Source organism: Typopeltis vanoorti, chromosome 17 (genome assembly GCF_054136105.1).
Source record: "Typopeltis vanoorti isolate ZY-2024b chromosome 17, IOZ_Tvanoo_1.0, whole genome shotgun sequence".
Taxonomy (NCBI): domain Eukaryota; kingdom Metazoa; phylum Arthropoda; class Arachnida; order Uropygi; family Thelyphonidae; genus Typopeltis; species Typopeltis vanoorti.
The window spans coordinates 49,679,155-49,686,698 of NC_143565.1; positions in this window are offsets into that span (position 1 = coordinate 49,679,155).

The window sequence follows — 7,544 nt, forward strand, 5'->3', positions numbered from 1 at the left end:
GAAAACTAAATTTTTGAACAGTACTGAGAGCTGGAATCTACACAGTTATTTTATATATCACTGAAGATATTAATTTTGTAGAAAATTTATTCTTCTGGTTTTATACTGTAAGTATTATTTTGCCTTTGATTTAGCTCGTGCTATATTTAAACCATGTTGTTTTTGTATATAAAATGAGATATAAAATTTGAATTTTTTTATCCCTCTTTTCAAAGTATTAGAAAATAATCCATCAATTTTTTTGATTTGGGAAGCTGAAAAAAGATGTTGGCAGAAGCCAAATCATGGATATCTGTAACTAATTTCAATCTTACTTTAATGTTTCTGATGAAAGATAAATCAGGACTGTTTTTTTTTTTAAATTAGATACAATAATCCTTTTGTATTAACATTAAATCTTTTTATAATAACACTTCAGAACCCTGGTCAGGAGAAGTGTATATGTGACCACAGCAAAGATGCCACTACAACAACAGAAATGGCCCCGGGTTCTGCACGGCCTACACTCACCTTTCTACAGTGGCAGTAAGGCACTGAGTGTGGCCATGGGTGCTAAAAATCTCGCAGATGAAAACAGACCGCCTCTTAAATCCATGAAAATGCAATCGGTACCCTCAATACTCGAACTTTGGCAAGAGACTACAGAATAGATTTGTTAATCAATGAACAAACCAATATCAACTTGGATATCCTGCTAGTGAATGAAACAAAAAGATTGAAAGAACTGACAGCAAGATGGTACAATGGCTCACAGATACTTCTCGGAGCATCCTCAAACAATGGCAAACAAGGCGGAGTGGGCTTCATTGTTAAATCTAAGCTCACCAAGTCGATCCTTTCTTGTAACATCATATCTGAAAGAATAGGTGTACTCGTAATTGGAATTGAGAACAATATAACAAAATTAATATCCTGCTATGCTCCAACATCTGTAGCTGATAATCAAGAAATAGAAAATTTTTACATGAATCTTGAACAGGAATTAAATTACAAGTCAACATACACATTCGTTGGTGGTGACTTTAATACCAAAATAGGATGTGGAAAAGAAAACGAAAAGTTTATAGGACCACATGGCCTGGGAGAAAGAAATAGAAGAGGAGAGAGATTAGCTGAATTTGCTGCAGCTGAACAACTCTTTATTATGAACACTTTTTTCAACAAACAAACGCCTAGGAAGAAGATGGACTTGGCAATCACCGAATGGAGACACAAAAAATGAAATTGACTACATTTTAACAGACTGTAAAAGACTGGTACAATACGCGAAACATACTTCATCATAGATTCTGACCACAGACTCCTCAGAGCCATTATAAAAATAGACCACAAAAAAGAACAACATAGGGCAACATCAAACCATAAAAGACAACCTAAACAAATAGACTACCACAAGTTCAGGAAGTACATAGAAGAGACCGAATGGACTATTAAAAACTGTTACAATGATGACTATATTGATTTTATTAATAAATTCAATGAGTGCAATAAAAAATCAGAAATCCCTGTGAAACAAAAGAAAAGAGAACGACGCTCACTTCAAACTATAGAACTACTGAAAAAGAAAAAAGAACTGAAGAAAATTTTCTAGAATACAAAATTATCTGTAAATTACTAAGGAAAAGAATTCCAGAAGACTACAAAGCTTTCAGGATACAAAAACTAAGAGAAGCAGTGCAGGCAAAAACCAGCCTGAAAAAAATAGAGAAAGACTTAAATTTTAAACAGTCAATTTCATCTGCTTTACAGGATCAAAATGGAGAAAAATATACTAATAGAAAAAGGACAGAAGAAATTGTGCAGAATTTTTATAATGATCTCAACTAAGTGCCAAGTTTCAGAATCTATCATTCCAAAACCAAGCAATATACCAGATGTACTTCCAGAAGAAATAGAACATACCCTTTAAAAAATGATGTGTGAAGGTAAAGCCTCAGGACCTGATCATGTTAAGGCTGAAGAAATCCAACAAGGTGAACCAATTATTTTCAAAGCCTTGGCTGCCAGATTCACGTGGTACTTCAAAGAAAGAAAGATTCCAGAGGAATGGAAAACCTCAAAAACCATACTTCTATTCAGAAAAGAGAATAAGGAAGACATAAAAAAACTATCGTCCAATCTGTCTACTCTCTCACATATATAAGATCATGAACAGAGTATACTGAACAGAATCCAAAACACACTTGAAGACAACTCCAGCAGAGAGCAGGCAGGATTCAGAAGAGGCCTCTGCACAATAGATTGTATCCAGGTCATTTCACAACTAACAGAAAAATGCAGAGAATACTGAATCCCTCTTACGTTTCCTCTTTATTGATTTAAAAAAAGCATTTGATACCACAGAACACAATGCAGTCATCAGTGCCTTACTGGAAATAAATGTGGACCCTACTTACAGCCACATGATAAAAGAAATTAACAAAAATCAGACCACACAAATAATCCTATTTGATCAACCTATAAATATAGATATAAAGAGAGGGGTCTGCCAAGGCAATGTGATCTCCCCAAATCTATTTACCAGCACTTTAGAATACATTCTGAAAAAAAAATAGACCTAAATGGAGGAATAAGCATAGATGGTGAATAGCTACAAATCCTTATGTTTGCCGATGATCTAAACTGATATCCCACAACCCAAAAGACCTAGAAGAAATGGGTGAAAAGGTATACACAAACAGCAGTAAGATAGGCTTAGAAACGAATCTAGAATAATCAAAATGGATCAAAAACATCTACACAAGTGACAGTCGCCTATGTATTGATAACATCTCTATAGGACAAGTTGACTCCTACAATTGCTTAGGACAAACAATAAAAATGAATAACGATTTATCTGAAGAACTAGCAAAAAGAAAGAAAGCTGCATGGCTATCATTCAACAGACTAAAAGAAACACTTACTGATCCAAATCTTGACATCTCTGCAAAGGCAAAACTATTTAATAATGATATTCTTCCATCACTCACATATGGATGAGAAACATGGAACACGACAAGAAAAGAAGAAGAGACTCTCAGAATAACTCAGCGTGCAATAGAATGCAGGATTTGCAACATCAGCAAAATGGAGCATGTTAGAAACACAGAACTAAGAAAGAGATCAGGCATAAAAGATGTGGTAACTGCAGTATATGAAAGCAAGATGAGATGGGCAGGTCACATAGCCAGACTCAAGGATAACAGATGGACATATAGAATACTCAACTGGCAACCAAGAATAAAGAGAAAACCAGGAAGACCACCTACAAGATGGGAAGATCCACTAGTGAAATCTATGGGTATAACATGGAAGAGAGAGGATCGAGATCGTTGGAGGCATCTTTGTGACCTGCACTCATGGGGAAATCCTGAGTGAAACACGTCCATCAAGGTAATCCTTTTGTATCCTAATGTTTCCTGCAGATACATATCAATTCTTTCATGTGAGAAATGTGGAACTTTCTAACACTAGATTTCTAATATTATAAATCAAGTTTTCTTCCTACATTTGCAGCCATGTATGACACTTGATTTAATTTAAAGCCCTGAATGTATAGCATATAACTTTTCAAGTCTCATGACTTATTCAGCATTCCTGTTATAATTCTGATCATGTCACTCATCCCTGATTCACTACTTATAACTTGTATGGTTACCATATGGATATAGAAGGCTAACAGCCTAAATACTTACTGTAATTGCAAAGTATCAGTTACCCATAATTGTGTCATGAAATGATATCTGAGGCTTTGTCATGTGTCACCTGCCTGAAAAAGAAATATCAAATCTCCCAAAAAGCAAGGCTAAGTTAGTTGATCTTGGAACAGCATGGATTTTTTCCTACCATCTTACTTTATTCTTCCTGACAGAATAAAATAACCTGGAACACAAAAAAATTGACAGATACAAATGGACCATTTATGTCATTTTTCCCCGAAAAAGATGACATCCTTACTTTTCAAGTGGCGAAAAAAAAAACCCTCTTTCGGCAAACTCCATGATATATTTAATGCGTTTGTTTATTAGACAGAAACTTCAAGCTTCCTTATGATGCTGCATACCTTATTTATGATTTCTTTAGGTAGAAATAAGTACTAAGCACTATACTACAAGTATATGCTATAAAAGAAACAACTTCAACTGAAAAAGCCGAAGGTGAGTTAGCCAATCTCATACGGTGATAGCAGGGTTTTTTCACCCTGCATACAGACAAATCGGCCTACAGAACACATGCAATTTACAGACAAAAAATACTATTGTTGGTGATGATGGGCGATAGATGGCGTTGATGGTAGTAGTGTCGTAGTTGGAGAATTAAGTAGTAGCAGAGATGATCAGATGTATTTAGCGAAGTAGAGTAGTGTGCCCTCCCACGATGAGTCCTTGGACTCCCTGGAGGTGTCATGTAATAATAATGATAATGATCAAATCCAGTAGAAATTAAACTCTTAGACTTAAACGGTGTGGCATATGCTAATGTGAGCACTTGAATTTCCCAGTTATAATGAAACTATCTGAATAATAATCTAAGCATGGAGAAAGAGAGCTGATATTCCATCAGCTAAAAGGCTTGGTCATGGGTTTAACACCTAGCTGATGGTAACTAGTCTGCTTATTAAGAATTTTGAGTTCTCATTCTTAGTCTTAGTTTCCAAAAATCTAAGTTTTTAGATAGAGTATACTGATAGTATCTTCTTGATCTGACTGCATACTGTAGTTCCTCAACCTTACTGACCAGCCTAAATCAGCAAATATCTTATAAGAACCCAAAGCTTGTAATGGATAAACCACCTTCTTTCTTTTCTTTAATCTAAAGCACCTCTGTAGTACAGTATGAGGATGCCATATTTTACATTCACAATTGGAAAGACCTGGATTTGAATTACTGTTAAGAGTTCTTCACATCCTAAATGTGAGGAACTTATAAGTATTGTTTCAACTAAGGTAAGTTAGTGGGTCAGTTATGGAAATGGAAAACGGGAAAAGGAAAATCTTCCAAAATAGAATCATCCAATGTGCATAGGCATACACCAATATCACAGCCATAGTTGCTTCGGCTATAATTACAATGCCATCATTCATAACTAATCCATAACAGTGACATAGTTGTTGGAAGTTTTTCTACTTGGTTATGCTATAAATTAAAGATACCAAGAAATTATATACTTGTTTTAATCCTTTATCCAAGTGTAAGCAAACAAAATTTAATAATAAAGTGTGATACCTTTTGGCTACTTGTATATGAAAATATGACTTCTGCATTACTTCGACCTTAGTATCATCTCTGGGTCTGGCTCCCACTGATGAGACCTCAATAAAGGTCGAAACCGATCTGGGTAGTGACCCTTCCCATAATGCATAGAATTATACATGTTTGTAAGGATATGTGCTTTGCATTATGGGATAATAAGGCAAGTGATGTGAAGTCATTAGCTTTTATATATGAGTTGCTCCAGTCCTGAAAATACTTCAGGTGCAAACTACTTTGTTTGCTTACACTTGGATAAAGAATTAAACCAAGTATAATTTCTTGGTATCTTTAATTTATATTTAACAGTGACATAAGAAACCTGTCCTTCTCAGCCACCATTATGATTTAATATCTCTATGAATTGAGTTATCATAATGGTGGCTGAGAAGGACAGGTTTCTTATGTCACTGTTAAACATAAATTAAAGATACCAAGAAATTATATACTTGGTTTAATTCTTGGGCCATGAGAGACAGCATGACCTTAAGGATAAGAACCTTAATAGAAAGGACCTGATTATTTAACTACCATTCATCCAAAACCAGGTCATTTTTCTTAAAAGAAATACAGGTGAACATTTTGATGGAGACAGCTTATTCAGTTAGATGTTCTGTTTTATTAATCCTCTTTGACATTGTTTTTTTCTAGATTGCTATAATTTTGTTTGACATTTTTAATTTAAGGAAGTAATTGCTCTCCTCTTCACAAGAAGCATCTATAATCTCATTTTAAGAAAACATATTCCTCTTGCCAATACAACAAGCAAATCATCCTTCCTTTGTTGAAACTATTTTAAAAGCAGAAGTACATTAAGATGCATTTCAATCAAATAAAAAGCTAACACACTCTTCACTACCTGAGACCCATTAGCACTATGGATTTTGTCACTCTCAGTACACAGCTGACTGATCTCCTGGGTAACACTTAGGTAATTCTTGACATTTCTAGAGCATTTGATTGGGTTTGGCACAGAGGCCAGCTCAGTAAACTACCATCTTATGGTTTGCCTTCTATTCTTTATGAATTGGGTTACTGGCTTCCTCTCCTTAAACTTCCCCACCAATGCTGGAGTACCCATTGACTCTATGGGTACTCCATAGAGTCGATGCTTATTATGCTCATATATTTACTATCTATTCTCTTTCTTTCTCCTGTACTTAAACGATCTTCTCTCACTACTGAATTCAAATTCTATTCCTAGCTTTGTGAATGACAGAACACAGACACCCCCATCCCACCATTTTTCTTTTTCATTTAACAAGCCCTGTGTGCACAAACATTAAAAGCTTCAAGATCTTCCATATCCCATGATTTAAACTCTGATGTCCTTGCTTTTATTCAGTAGAGAGAGGATAATTTTGTAATATTAATGATACCAAAACACAGTCTGGTCTTGTCTTATTCCTTGCAAAAAAGATCTTACTTCATTTCTGCCTTACTTTGGATGATACCCAGATCTCAAAACATCATAAGACAGAGGCCAGCTCAGAGACTTCTCTTCTTGGACTGATTTACATCTCTTGCCTTTCCTGGAACAAATTTCTTTATCCTCAAAAAACTAGGTGCATTTTACTGCTGAAGCATTAATTCTCACACATTTGGGATGGTGCATTCAAACCTCTCCAAAAATGCTTGATGTTCTCCAGAAGAGAACAATCCAGTTGTTAAGTGATGAATTTTCCTCACAGACATTCTGTTTTTGTCATATGCTTCTTCTATGGTATTTTAATATGAAATGGCCATCAGTATCATTCATCCATTTTTTTTTTCTAAGAAAGCTAAGAACACAGCTGGTTAGCATCCATTTACTGTCCAGCTTCAAATCTAAATAAGCATCTATTCATTTTACCTCTGTCTTTGCTAAAGCCTACAAACCTTCAGCTGTTCAAGAAACCCATCAACAAATTCCTTTTTTTTCTAGCCTCTTGACATATATACACAGCGATGGTGTGTAACAGGTTTTGTAACCTTTCATGTGTGAGTTTGATATAAAACAAAAATAAAATAAACTAAACTTAACATGGTTTTAATTTATAATATTTAGTCTATTCCATAGTTTCACTACATCAAAAGAATTTAATATTATTGTAGTTATCTGAATGAATGCATTTTATTCAGTCAAATAAGAATTTTTATAATGAATACAATGATATTTATCTTATTTAACTGACCATGTTTTAAATATTCCCTTTTGCTGTAGTATTTTTATTGATTTAAACTTGAAAAATAACAATAAAAATGCAACAACAAAAAAGTAAAAATCAAGGGGAATGTTTCAGTATAAAGAATATGGTCAGTTAATAGAGATAAAT